Source organism: Lissotriton vulgaris, chromosome 6 (assembly GCF_964263255.1).
Source record: "Lissotriton vulgaris chromosome 6, aLisVul1.2, whole genome shotgun sequence".
NCBI lineage: Eukaryota > Metazoa > Chordata > Amphibia > Caudata > Salamandridae > Lissotriton > Lissotriton vulgaris.
Window position 1 is genome coordinate 61,420,835 of NC_141694.1, and position 14,404 is coordinate 61,435,238.

Below are 14,404 nucleotides of genomic sequence, written 5' to 3' on the forward strand. Positions count from 1 at the left end.
GGAAACTTTACAAGGGGTGCTTTCCCACCCCCGGGTGACACGGGTGAAATTGGTTCAATGCACCAGCGATGAATGTGAAACACTATTCAACGTTTAATTTACATAGAAACATTGCATTTGGGTTCCTAACAATCCTATAAAGGGATCGGGCAAAGGGGAAACAGCAATAAACCTAATTTTATTATTCACAGTATCACACACATAGTACTAAGAAGAATTAATGCTTTTAAATTACAAGTATTTATTACTAAAGTGACAATCTGTTTCTCAGTACATCTATAACAATTACACAGAATATTATAAAACACTAAGATACGTTATAAAGAATAAGGATAATATTAACATTTCTAGCATTGTTATAATGTAATTTAAAATGTCATCTAGGACCTAAACACCCTAACGTCTACTTCTATGCGCTATACTAGGAGTGAATGGAGGGCAGAGCAACTTGCTGTCTAGAATTTCTTATGAAGAGGAGAAGCACTGTATACATTGTTGACAGGAAAGGCTATTTTTATCAGCGAAGGCGTGAAGACAGTATTCCCGGGGGGGGGGGGGGGGGGGGGGGGCAAACGCACACTGCAGTAGCAGTCAGTCAGTCTTCCTCTGGGACTCAGCGTTATCAGCTTCAGGTGACATGTAGCATCCGCAAAGTGTGCTGGTAATAGGTGAGACTATCTTTGGCAGAATCTTGGGTGTGAATCTGGACAATGGCCTTCTTCCTCGCAAGTGGTCATCCTTATACTAAATCTCATCAGAAATTGGAATTTCTAACATAACTTTAATAATGTCTGCCATAAAGTATGTGCATCAAGGTGTACGTCATATATGTTTCCATATTAACATAAAAGATGTAAGGATGTCACTATTTTGGTTATATGTCCGTATGTATTCTTAAATATCCTTGAGATGGTGAAAAGTAGACTTGTGACCCAGACAAATGTCGCATTGATGGTCAAATCTGTGTCTTGAATGGTTTGACGCATTCACAGTTCTTAGAAAGATATGGTCTGGCGACATCTGCGCTGTATGGCAGACATGACAATGATTCTGCATAAATCAGGAAAGATGGCACCTTTTATTGTTTGAAAGATGAAAGATGGCAGCCTCCATCAGTCTACAAAAACAACAGTTTAAACGAGGGTCTAAGGGCATGTTTAATGACCAACAAATAGACACGAGCCCCAAGGGATTCGCTATAATAACAAAAAGTGTCTAAGGGTCTTTTTGACCCTTAGACACTTTTTGTTATTATAGCCTTCATTAGTCACCATTGAGTCGAGGCCTACATAAGATAGAGTCAGATCATATGTACTTTACGTCAGCTGTCTACACCCTTCAAAGCTTTCAGTTTCTCCACCATTTTCAGGTTGGGTTTATTTTGGAAATGCATGCCGCAAAGGTTTATCAAGTACTTTCACTCTGAGCTTTTCCGATGCTGGTCCTTGATGCTGTATGGGGCATATTTACCAAGTTGTTATGTCGCCTTTGCGCCACGCAAAGGGGCACAATGGTGACGTAACAACTACGTTAGATTTATCAAGCAACACAAGAACACCTTACTTGGTCCTGCGTGGCTTGAGAAATCTAGACTAACACAACCCAAATGGTTGCAGTGCCTTACCCAGGGAGTGTTCCATGGGTGTTTCCACGCATCCACCTACAGATTTTAGCGCATTTCCAGATTTACTATACTTGTATGCCTGGGAATGCATCAAAATACTACGCCTCCCCAGGTGAGGCGTAGCAAGGAGAAATATCTTTGTTTGTCCTTTTTTCCCCCTCTTTCTGTGAGTGCTGAGAGGAAAATGCCTCAGAGGATTGTTTTTGTGCAGGAAGGGGCCGCTACCTACACAAAAGCAATCCTGTCTGCAACGCAGGCATCTTAGCACCATGGCGCAAGGGTGCCTGCGTTGGCGATAGGCAACCAAAAGGGTGCCAGTACAAGGAAAGGACAGGAATACTCCGTATTATGTTAAGTATGGTGCATTTCTGCCTTACATGCAGCACAGCAAGGTCACTTGCTGGCCTGCGTGAGATATTCATAGGTGTGTCCCTTTATGTCTCCCCGCACACTAATCCAGGAGGCATACACCAGACTCAAAACAAGAAGCTATACCTGTTACTGCAGCAAAGAGGATTCTGGGCTTTTATTGTCCACAAGAATGCTGTAATAATTCTATGAGGCAATGTGGAACACAAACGCTTTTCAAACATAACTACAAACCTACTTTGTGATGAATGGCGATGGGCTATGCAATGGGGAATCCAGCTTCCAGCTTGCTCCGTGGCTGTGGTTATATTTATGCGACTTTATAAAGGAGTTTCACTCTCTCGTCATGTTAATGTGGTCACTTGTGGTGAGCCTTGGCTGATTCCTGAAGGACATCTTTAATGTTTCAAGCTTGGCCTCTGTGTTAGAATATTGGTAGTTGTGCCTGTATTTTTAACAAACCCAGTTTGATTCACCGGGACCAGTGAGCCTTGCTCTGCCGGACTGGCCATAGCGGGCACGGGGCAATCCCCCGGTGCGCCGCGCGGGTGGGGGCCGGTTTTGAGCCCCTGGGGGCCGTTTTTGTTACAGGGCCGTTTTTGCAGCATAGCTGCAAAATCGGCACTGTACCAAAATCGGCCGAAAACCGGCCCCGAGAAAGAGCTTGGCGGCACCTCCAACCCCCACACCTCCCCGAGTGGGGTGGGGGAGCCGGTGGAGGACTTTGCCAGGGCCCCGTTGTGGTTCCCAGTCCGGCCCTGCCCAGACTATTAGTTCAGCCAGCAGAAGCTTGGCGTAGTATTTTGCCTCCGCTCCCCGTCTAGAAGAGCGATCAACCTGTAATTTAAAGGTAATGTTTTCTTCTCAGTGTTATAGATCGGGGCTATGATCGACCACCACCAGCTGCCAAGGATAACCAGGTTTAGAAGGACGTGGCTATACAGGTAGCACAGATGTTTGACCCAGTATTGGGGATTCTCTTTGAAAATAGCTTGCGTTAGACCTTCTGCCCCGGTGCACTGTTGCAACACCCAGACATTACAATTTTTTCCACTTCATCCGGGAGAATTGCATCACAAGGCCATTCAGTTGCTAGGGTTATTAGCTTTATTTCTTGGTTCCCTTGGATTGTCTTGGGGCCCCCAAACATTTCATGTAGATACATTATCCTAGCAGCTTCTGAGATGTTTGAGAATGAAGGGGACAACCAAGGACCTGATGCATGATTCACCAATCTCCACAACTCTCTGGCATCTTTTCTTAGAGTGGCCATGAGCATTTTGTGCCAGTGCCAGTCTGTCTTTGACTTTGCTGACTCACAGGTGATTTGTTTTTATATAGGGATCTCAGCTTAGGTGGACTGCCCTTCGTAGAGTCATATTTGGGAGGTTTCGGAGTAACTGAAGTGTGCGTCAGCTTCTTTTTTGCAGTGATGAGTTGGTCAGTGGGCCTCTTGGGATAGGCCGCAACTGAAGCCTTTGGTTTCCTAACATGTCTTTGTTCAGCCAAGAGGAGTGCCGGAAGCTGGGCTCATGGTTCCAATGGGTCAGAGGTAAACTTGCAAATGAGCTCCCCTTTTCTCCTTGCTTTGCGTTCGACTTGTGCAATGGATCCTGTTAAAGGCTCCTATAATTGATAGTGGAGACTGTACCATTTGCCGGCCGTGCCTGATCATATGTCGATCAGTGTAGGTTTGGCAGGGGCCTATGGGGTTGGTGGTCGCTTTCCCGGTGGGTTCCCATTTCGTAGAGGTTTACCATATGAAATAGGGACACAAGTGTATAGTCAAGGATTGAGTTGTTCATTGCCAAGTGGAATGCAGACTCTGCAGGAACATCTGGATTGATATGACCATTTAGAGATCTCAATCCCAAATACACCACATCATTGGCAAAATATTGACCCCTATTGTCCTTCCTCTGGGTGCATGGCTGGAACAATGAGACATGCTATATCTGATCTTGAATTTCCATGATTTGGTCACATGTTGCTGACAGCAGCAGGTTCATGTTGAAATCTTCATCATAAGAATAAGCAGAGTAGGATTTAAAGATATTTGGTCCGAAATGAAGGCTAGTAAGATGTTGATTGTTTTCTGTTTCTTAGTGGGAGAAGGGTGGATGTAGACATTTATGATGAGCAAAGGTTGTGCACTGGCTAAGAAGGATTCCAAGAGTTTTACGAATTGCAAGTTTTGATAGCCGATGGGAATCTCTTCTCTTTTTGTATTGATTGAAGTCGATACATAGATGGCGCGGGCCGTAGCAGAGCAGCCTAACATATGTGTTTTGATGGCCCGTTTACTAGATCAAAGGAATAATCTAAAGCCTCTAGGGCCCAGGTTTCTTGGAATATTGACATATGGAAGGACTTGATGCAGTCTAGAAAAGGCACATCTTCAACTTCGATTGACCCTCAACATTCCAACGAGCAGATATTACATGTTGACCTAAATACATATGGAGAATAATACTAGGCCTGGGCGGTAAATTCTGTTCCGCTCGCAGAATTTGCAAAATTTGGGTAACTTCGCGTCCCGCGGAGAACGCAGAATTGCCAAAAATTCCACGATCCGCAGCTTCGTGGAATTTTTTGCTTGTTCGCGCTTTCAAAATGCACGTTCGCAAGATATTTCTCCCCGAGCACGCAAACAGCGTTCGCGAACAGGAAAAAAGCATCGCGAATGGGCGGAACAAGCAATTCCACGTGTTCCCGGAACTTTGGCATGTTCCCAGAGATGTTTTACCGTTTCGCAGAGCTTTGCGTAGCGCGACTATGCAAATTCCGCCCACCCCTAAATAATACAGGGATGATGCAATAAGTGTAATCTAACTTTTTGAAGAAAGTGCATATATGAAATGGTTGCAAGGTGGCACAAGGACACCAGGCATGCCTATGTTGTTGATAAGCCTTAAAATCAAATAAGGTAATGTTATTATGTGTGCATGTATTTATTATTTTTTTGATTCTAAGATACTACTTTTTTGTTTACAAAGTATCATCATTAATATTAACCCACATATTAGAATATAATTCTATAAAAAGATGGACATATTATTTTAATGAAGTTTAATATACTTGTGTTGCCATGCGTAATTTTTCATTACGCAATGTCAGGCATCTAATGATTGAATGTTGTTGCACAGCAACATCCATACATTGATACACAAATTGTCATTACACATGACTAACAACGCAATGGGTGTGGATTCCTGAGAGCACATTTATGCATGTTCCTTTCACTTTCACTTTTAGGTGCTAGGGAGACGGTTGGCATTGAGTATGAAAGTGTGCTGTCAAGTTGTTTGGTAACATTTTGTGAGTTTGGCCCAATTCGTTTCGGTGAATTTGTGTTTATTGTTATTTGTTATAGTGTCAGAGTCTAATTTTGTGGATTTGTTTACATTTATATTTGGTAAAATTGTATTGTTCTGTGCTTGTATTGTTTTGTCTTTTCAATTTTGGGGATTTAGTGTGTTTGTCGGGGAGTTATTTGTGGTTTGTTGAGGGTACTTTAGACAGTTAGTTACAGATTTATATACTTTGAGTCATGTCTGGAAAAGGTCAACAAGACAACGTTATGTAGATGGATTTTGGAACAATGGTCTGGCTTGTGTTACACTACCTGCTCAAGATGCTGCCAGTTGGAGGAAGAGTGACCAAGGCTACGACTATGTTAAAAGATTGCAGAGATGGAAGCAGGTGCATAGAAATGTTGTGCCCTTAAATCCACTTAGCGTATGCTCCAGCAAGTCCAACATCGGTGGGCAGATGTCGCATCTCGAGAAGAAAACCCGCTGCATCACCTGGGAATAGAAGTAGTTAAACCACTAGGTAAATTCATTAAAAAAAATACATATATATATATATATAAATTGTGTGTTTCTTTGTGTTAAACAGACATGACTAGCTATAAAATATGTAAATCTCCTGGTTTGACTTACAATTTTGTTCTTTAAAAATAAAAGTTTTAATTTTCTATCAAAAATAAGTGTTATTACAATTGTTTATAGTTCTTGATTTAAATAATTGATACATATGTAGATTCATGTGTTAAATGCTTGGTATATTGTAATTTAAAAAACGTTTAAGCAACGTATTTATTTTCTCATCTTATATAGATGGATCACGTCCATTTGAAAACTCGGAAGTTGATTCTTTCTAAAATCCAGCTGCTACTTGTGCCATTTTGTACTTTATATTGAATGTAAACAAATGTGTTTCAAATTAAAAAATCTTCTATACACACTTGTAATAGAAATTACACATCTCATCAAATACATTAGATGAGACAAAAATATAAAATGTAAGGTATATCTGTGCAAAGAAGTAATGCTGTTTGATGCAAGGTAGGTAATGACAAAGGAAGAGCTAAAAATGATACAGATATTCAACTATATGGTTCATTAGTTATCACTCCCGTCATGGTGCTATTGTGGCTGCCTAACACCAACACTATCACACGTGAACCATGTTGAATGGCTGCCAGCATTACAGCCGTGAATGCTTTAGTCCATGAAGGGACACCTTTCTGCATAAAGACAGTGCTTATACACCTTTTAATATTTCTATGTGTGCTGCAGAACATAGCACACATACACAATGAACATAACAAGCTAAAAAGTTTATATATTTCTCGTCATTATGTCATTCTTTGAAAGCCTTCATAATGTGTCACAATTGCACATTTACACACATTTTAAATATTTATCTAAAGCGCACCTGATTGTATTTTAACAAAATGAAGTGCAAGCTGCTGCGTTCCATTACATTTATTTTGTAAGTAACGCAATGCACCACTTGTAGTGCGCTATTTCGGCGAGAAAGGAGACGCCGCACCGGATTGTATATTGAAGTCGCCTTTATTTGTAATGCGGAGCAGAGCGGCCCGGGGTCACTCACGCACGTAGAGCACTCAGCGCTAAATGGCCGCCAGTGCTCCCAGCATGCCTCAGGGTGTCATGTGGTGTTAACCACTAGAACGCTACACCACATATCTCCTCCCTTTAATCAATAATAAAAATGTGAACTGGGAGCCAAACAGTGGTGCTAAAAAGGGCAACATTCAAAGGTGCTGGTACCTTAACACATGTCAATAAATTGTGACAGGGTTGGGAACACTGGGATAAAATGAATACATAAACTAGCAGGAGGTCACATATCATATTCTCTGTATCTTTTTGGTAACACTACTACCCTGCCTGTGCGGGTGCGTGTAGTGGGTACCTGTGTCGCGTGTGTGTCCCTCATGTGTGCTCTGGTTTCCCCTGTACTCTCTTGCTGGTCGCTATCGAGAGCTGTGGGGTTTTCCTGCGTAGTGTGTGCTTCACTGGCTTTGTGGTGTTCTTGTGGCTCGAGCTGTCGTGTGTCCTCGGGACTCCTCTGTTCTTGTGTGTTACTACTTTCGCCTTCATTATCCCTAGTTGTACTGTGTCTCTGTGTGTCTTTATCTGGTCCGTCCTCCTCGTTATTTGACTCCCAACTGGTTGTTCTAGTGCTTGTTGTGGAGTCTTCCTTGTTCCATCCAATCACTTTGTTGCATTTGGTCATCCTACTGTGGGACCATATTTTGCCATCACTTAATAAGGCGGATCTCAAGTAGGTTTCTTTGACTTGCAAGGGTTCACTGAACTAGCTTTCGCCTTTCCTACCTTTGGAAAGAGCAAGAGACAAACAAGGGATCCCCCGCAACAGTGTAACTTCAAGCAGCTATAAAATCCCTCGCACTGGAAGACCTGTGGCACTCGAGCTGTTCACACAAGTGCTCCAAGCGCCTTGTCAACAAGTCAGTAAAAATTCTTTCCATGGAAGAAGACAAAGCCGCCCTAACCAGGAGATCACATGGGTGGTTTGTGATCCAAGGTTACACTAGCGCCCTACCTCAGCCATACCTCAACCTCAGCTTCTCAAGGAAGGTGAAGGAAGATTTCCTGCGGCTGAGGATGGGGGTAATTCCGTCAAAAGTGCATCTTCCCCCATGGAAACGCTTGGAACTGAACTCCAATTGCAGGCTTTGCGAATATCCAAAGGAGGACGTTCTGCACTTGTTATGTAGCTGCAAAGCTCTAGACAGTGCTCGAAGCGGCAAATTAACACAGCTCTGGAACCAAAAAGGTGTGCGAACTCGCAGGCAAGCCTTGCTGATCAGCTTCAAGGGAGAAGATATTCAATTAGCCTGCAGCCTAGTGCGCTTCATGAAAACAGTTAACACAATCCCAAACCCAGAGCACAGCGATTGAACTTGACTCAATAAGACTCGCTTCTGCATCTCAAGAAACTCTCCTTTGATTAACAAAGACTCAGTAAATCTCAAAATGCTTTTCTCTTTTACAAACACAATGCGTTGTATCAGTTTGCACGATTCTTTCGTCCATATCTTTTACCCTCTTTTACTGTTTTAACTTTTTTTGTAAAACTCTTTGATTATGTATCTACTCCAATGTTTTTAAGAGTCATTGCAAAGATTTTTATTAATCACGCAATAAAGTTTATTATTATTATATCCTTTCCTACATAGTTGGGCCAGCTTCACTCAGACCCATTCCACTTTTTCCAAAGAGACCTCTCTCACGCTGTGCGTCTTGTTGTAGTGGTCCATGTAGATTTTCTGGGCTTTCTCCAAATTGATTCGGACAACCGCTGGGGATCACTTACTCTTTACTGTAAGGTTCAGCCAAACTGTGTTGTCTCGTGTAAACGGGTCCCGGCCACGTGGAATCTTAAACGGACTGTGTCCGGTCATTGTGGGAGTGATGGGGTAAGCCCATACAGTATGTCTGATTTCCGTCTCCCAGTTCTTCCCTGCACTGATGCTGCTTGGATGGACCCCATGAATCAGATCACGCGGTTGAACCTCTCTGCGAGACCATTCCTGGCCGGGTGGTACACCTGAGTATGTCTTATTACGATGCCATTCCCCTTCATGAATGCCGTCCATTTGTCCGATGTGAACTGGGGGCCGTTGTCACCCGTGATTGTCTTCGGAATTCCCTCTCTCAAGGATGTGGCTGTGAGGAAAGCTACAATCCTGTCTGTGTCTGCTTTTTCACACAGCTCCATTTCCGGCCACTTGGAGTATCGATCCATTAACACGAGGGCATACTTGGGTACGCCCCATGAGTCAAGGATGGGACCCAGGACATCGACTGACAACTCTTCCCATGGGCTGGTTGGAGTTGTGACCTTCCCCATAGGTGGTCGTAGCATGGACTGTGATTTGTCTGAAGTGCTGCACTGTTCTCAGGCCCTCATGTCCTTCTCGACATGGCTGTCGATTGTGGGCCACCAATAAGAGTTTTTGACTCGACTCTTTGTCTTCACTATTCCTCAATGGTCATCATGCAGGATTGTGAGTATTCATTCCACCAATTGTCGCAGAGGAATCACTTTGACCCGTCTTAAGAGGAATATGGCATTCTCACTGATGGACAGTTCCTCCTGCACTTCCCAGAATTTCTGGAGGATGGTGTACAAGTGCCTTTTCTCTGGCCACCCCTACGTGACAAACTTTTTCATGTTCTCAAGATGGGGGTCTGTCTTGTACGCTGTCTTCCATTTCTGCGCACTGATGACTTCTTCCTGGTCATTTGTGAATGCTATTGTGTACTCTTTCCATTCCGAGTGTGTCGGTGCTCCTTCCATTACTGAAGATCTGCTGAGGTAGTCACCACTTTGTTCTTGTTCCCCGGTAAGTATTCAACATCATACACATAGTCAAACAATCTGAGAGTCATTTTTGTAATGCGTGATGTGGCACTGGCATGGCTGCTGAATGTAAGAACTTTAACTAGGGGCTTGTGGTCCGTCCTGAGGAGGAACCTGGAACCCCAGAAAAATTGTCAGAATTTATCCGGTGGTCATAGCACCTTCAGTGGACCTTTGTGACAGGACGGCTCCCAGACTCTTGTCACTGGCATCCGTGGTGAGGATGGAGAGAGCCAATTGGTCGAATCCGTGTAGAGGCACGGCATCGCAAATATCGTTTTTGATTTGTAGGAATTCCTCATTGGAATCGGCCGACCAGCTGAAGGCATTTTTGTCTTTAAGTAACTGACGCAGTTGGTGTGTCTTGGTGGCAAAATTTTGCACAAATTTGCTGTAGAACTGGGCCAATCCTAGGAATGAACAAACGTCTTCTTTGTTCTGCGGAGTGGGTGCAGCCATGATTGCCTCAACATTGGATCTCTTGGGAGAGATCCCTTTGTCGATTATTTCGTGGCCCAAGTATGTGACAGAGTGATGACCGAACTTGCATTTTTCCCATTCTGCTGTGAGGCCGTTCTGCAATAGAATCTGTAGTACGGTAGCGAGTTTCTCATCATGGTCTTGTTTGGTTTCAGGTTGTCGTCCTGGAAGTATTGTACTCCACTGATGTCTTTGAATAACCTGTGCATAAGTTTCTGAAACACGGCTGCAGCGGATGCCAGGCCAAATGGCATCCGCCGGAACCTGTAGCATCCAAATGGTGTGATGAAAGATGTAAGTTTCCTAATTGAGGGGTGCAGTAAAATTTGGTGATACGCCGCTGTGAGGTCGATGGTTGAAAACCATTTGATTCCCTTGGTCTGGGCCAACATTTCATTAATTTTTGGCAACGAAAATTTGTCCACTATGATGTTTTTGTTCAGTTCCCTGAGGTCTATGCAGTGACGCATTTTCCCATTGGGCTTGCGTGCGACCTCCAAGGGTGCCAACCATTCAGCACTCTCTACGGGCTCGATCACACCATTGTCCTCCAGGCGCTGTAGTTCCATCTGTACTGCCTCTCTGCAATTGAACGGGATGTTCTGCACTTTGTGGCATACTGGTGTGGCCCCTTGAGGCAAATTCTGTGCGTAAATTTGGTGAGCTTGCCTATGGTGCCACCGAAGACAAATGGAAAGTTGTCTTTTAGTGTTCCCCCCTCCGGTGTTGGTGGATTGTCTGTAATGAGGACATGGGTTCTACCTCCTGGATTAAGTTGAATCCCTAATGCCCCTTGGTCTGCCCACCCTAAAACAGAGGGTCCCTTTTCCGCCACATACAGTTTGCCAACTGAAGACATCCCCTTGAACTCAAATCGGAGTGTGCGAAAGCCTACCATGGGGATCTTCTCTCCTGTGAGAGTAACAGGATGGACATCCGTGAGGTGTAGGTGAGTGCCTAAGGTGTGCATGAAGTCCCTCTCCCAAATGTTGCGTTGAATGATAGTGTAGTGGGACCCCCGAGTCTTCCACCAAGGAAATCTGTATTCCCCCAATGGACAATAAACAGGAAGGTTTCTTAGTGCTGTAGCAATCGATACCCAGAATCTGGTCATATATGCATAGAATATTGTCTTCATCTGCTTCTCCCTCCACCCCTTCAGTGTCAGAATCCTGCATAACGCATTTGACAGAGGAGTTGCTAGGTTTACGTCTACACATTTTCCCAAAATGGCCCACCACCCCACAAAAGGAGCATTTCACACGGAATACTGGACATTGGCTATGTGTGCTTGACTGCCACACCTGTAGCAACTAGTCTTGTGGTCACTGGGTGTTTTGTGAGGTCCTACTTCTTTTGACATGGGCTTCCTATTGTACTTTGCCCCAACCATGGGTGGGGTTTTGGCATTGTGGGCTTTGGTGTCAGTCCCTTTGCATACTGTAGCCTTAGTTTCGCTGTCTTTTTCGCTGCAGCTGAACATCTTTTAGATAGCTCTGCTTTCTTTACTATGGCAATGATCTCGTTGAGAGGGCCATCACCGCTAACCCACAATTTCTCTAGTATGTTCGTGTTGACGGTGTGCATTATGATCTGGTCACGTACCAGATCATCGTGGAGGAGGCCAAATTTGCAAGTGACAACTGACCGCTTCAGCGCAGCTACGCAGTCTTCCACAGACTCAGTGTCTGTTTGTTTCAGTTGGAAGAATATATAGCAGTCTATGGCAGTGCAGACCACAAGTTGGTAGTGACTGTCTAAATCTTCCAATGCATGCTGGAATACGTCATTGTCGTTGGGGGTCTAGTCTTCTTCACAATGTTCTCATACACCCTAAGATTCTCCGACCCCAGATTATGCAAAAGGATTTTTTTCTAAGTTTGCTACGTTTGCTAGAAAACACTTCTTCCCCTTTGGCTTCCAGAGCAGACAAATAATTCAAGAAATAACCCTTCCAGTCCTCCCACTTCATGGCTGGCTCCCCTGGTTTTGGCAGGAAGGGGACTGGATTGGTGAGGGAAAATGTCTGCCCACACATGCTGGCTGGGTGATGGGCTGGGTGATGGGCTCAAGTTCTACCGGATGTGTACCAGCAGATGCAGGAGGATGACTAGCCGAATATATGGGCCGACCCAGTCCGGTGCACTTGGCCGTCAATGGTGTGTGCTCCTGATACTTCTGCTCAAGGGGCCGGTGTGTGAGTGGCAGGGATGCGTCACTCCTCGACCCTGTATGCCCCCTGTGGGTGCTCTGAGGAGTCGCAAGGCGTGGCTGCAGGCTGGGAAGATTCCTGTAGGCAATCTGTTCCCAGGGCTCACCTCCAAGGGTACTCAGCAGGGTCCGTGGTGGGGCTGATGGTTGTGGCAGCTAGAGGAGAAGGAAGGTCCCAGGTGATGATCCATTCCCCGAACAGGCAGGCAAGCACCCCCCCCAGGCACTTATTGTGGAGGGGCTGGTCCTTGGAGGTCTGGCTTGCTGGCTGCAGGGCTCTGATTAAAGACTTCCAGCACCTGCCTGATGCTGCTTCCAGGATGTGAGCGCCTGAATCACCAGTGGGGGGGCGCCTCACATGCCCAGGGTCCCTCTGCCATGCTCTCCCTCCTGGTCAGGATGTCCGCGCCGAACGCAGGGCTCACTTAAATGTGCATACGGGGTACGCGCTGCACAGCGCGACTCGAGCGCCAGCCTCGTCACCAATTTGTAGAGTGCTATTTCGGCGAGAAAGGAGACGCCGCACCGGATTGTATATTGAAGCAACCTTTATTTGTAATGCGGAGGGAGAGCGCCGGGGTCACTCACGTGCGTAGAGCACTCAGCGCGAAATGGCCGCCGGCGCTCCCAGCATGGCTCAGGCCGTTACATGGTGTTAGCCACTAGAACGCAAACACCACACAACTAATCGTCACTTGCATGGCTAAATCAATAAAAAAATAAAAAATATTAAGTCATGGCAATGCCAAAAATGTTGCACAAACTCAACGGAAAATTTAATTAAACCTTCCCCCTTCTGTATATTCATAACATATGCTTTTTTACAACATAGCGCTCCACCAGCACAAGGAGTCAATACATGTTATTTCAATTCTTTGAGAGCCGGTTAACGTGTCAAAGTGGATTACTTAAAATTTGAAATGACGATGCTTAGCACATAAATATTCATGTACTTTTTTAACATAGGACAGCTGCCTGACACATGACTTGAACTACTGTTTATTCTGTGTCATAATAAAGACTGATGGACTTCACCAGCTGAGAAAATAATTCTCGCTTGAGCAGTGTACTTTCCCAAGGGCAGAGTGACTGTCTCAGACTGAATAACATAATATGTAACTATTAAATCACTGAGTACCGAAGTTGTGAGTACTAGAGCTTCATGTATTAGAATTAGTGAGGAAATCTTCTAATGTATTCTGCAGCTGTAGCTCTTAGCCTGTTTCTTATTGGTTATAAGTATGAGAACCATATACTGATGTAGTAAATATACAAAGCTTTAGTTCAAAATGCTGTATGTTTTCTTCTGTAATTAGATCCTTTCCATTGTCTAATAATTATCTGAGAACTCACAGCAGTGGTTGAGTCCGCCATGATGGTATTTACCTAGCACAGTGTGGAAAATCACCTATGATGAAGCATGTCATGAGAAGTTGTGGGTGAGACCAATTCTCCAAAATCATCTTTAATTCGGGTGGAGAACTCCCCATACTAGGGTCAGTGTCCTGGCCATTCTTTGGGTGTTTATGAGCACTGTTGTTGCCCGTCAGAGCTCAAGAGAGAGTTTGCCACTTTCTTTGGGTTTAGGCATATTAGTGCCTAATAAATTGGAACTTAGGACCAGGAACATTTCCTGTCTGCATCTGTCTAATCGGTTCCTCCACCTCTTCTGATATTTAAGGTGTTCCATCAGTCTGAGTTTTTGCATTTTCTAGTGAACATCTAGAAGTGTGTATTTAATTGTGGGAATCTAGTCTCATATTACCCTTTTCTCTTGCTGATCCTTGACAAATATAGTGTGACCTCCATGACTTCAATATTTCAATGTATATTGTTTGCCATAATACATAGCAGATGTTGTCCCACTTGCATCAGAACTATCTCCTGAAGGTGAGGCGTGACCCCATCATGCATTCAACACTTATCAGCAGCGTATATCAGCATCCCTTGCCCATCATGAGTTTGTACTTGTGAACAACAGGTCATATTTAGGTCTTCTCAGGTATTTCATACTAT

At 44.4% G+C, this 14,404-nt stretch overlaps 1 pseudogene; it reads right to left on the bottom strand.

The window, feature by feature from the left end:
* Positions 1-1,321: 1,321 nt before the first annotated feature.
* On the bottom strand, positions 1,322-7,543 carry LOC147706787 (beta-1,3-galactosyl-O-glycosyl-glycoprotein beta-1,6-N-acetylglucosaminyltransferase-like; annotated as a pseudogene).
* Between the last annotated feature and the right edge of the window lie 6,861 nt (positions 7,544-14,404).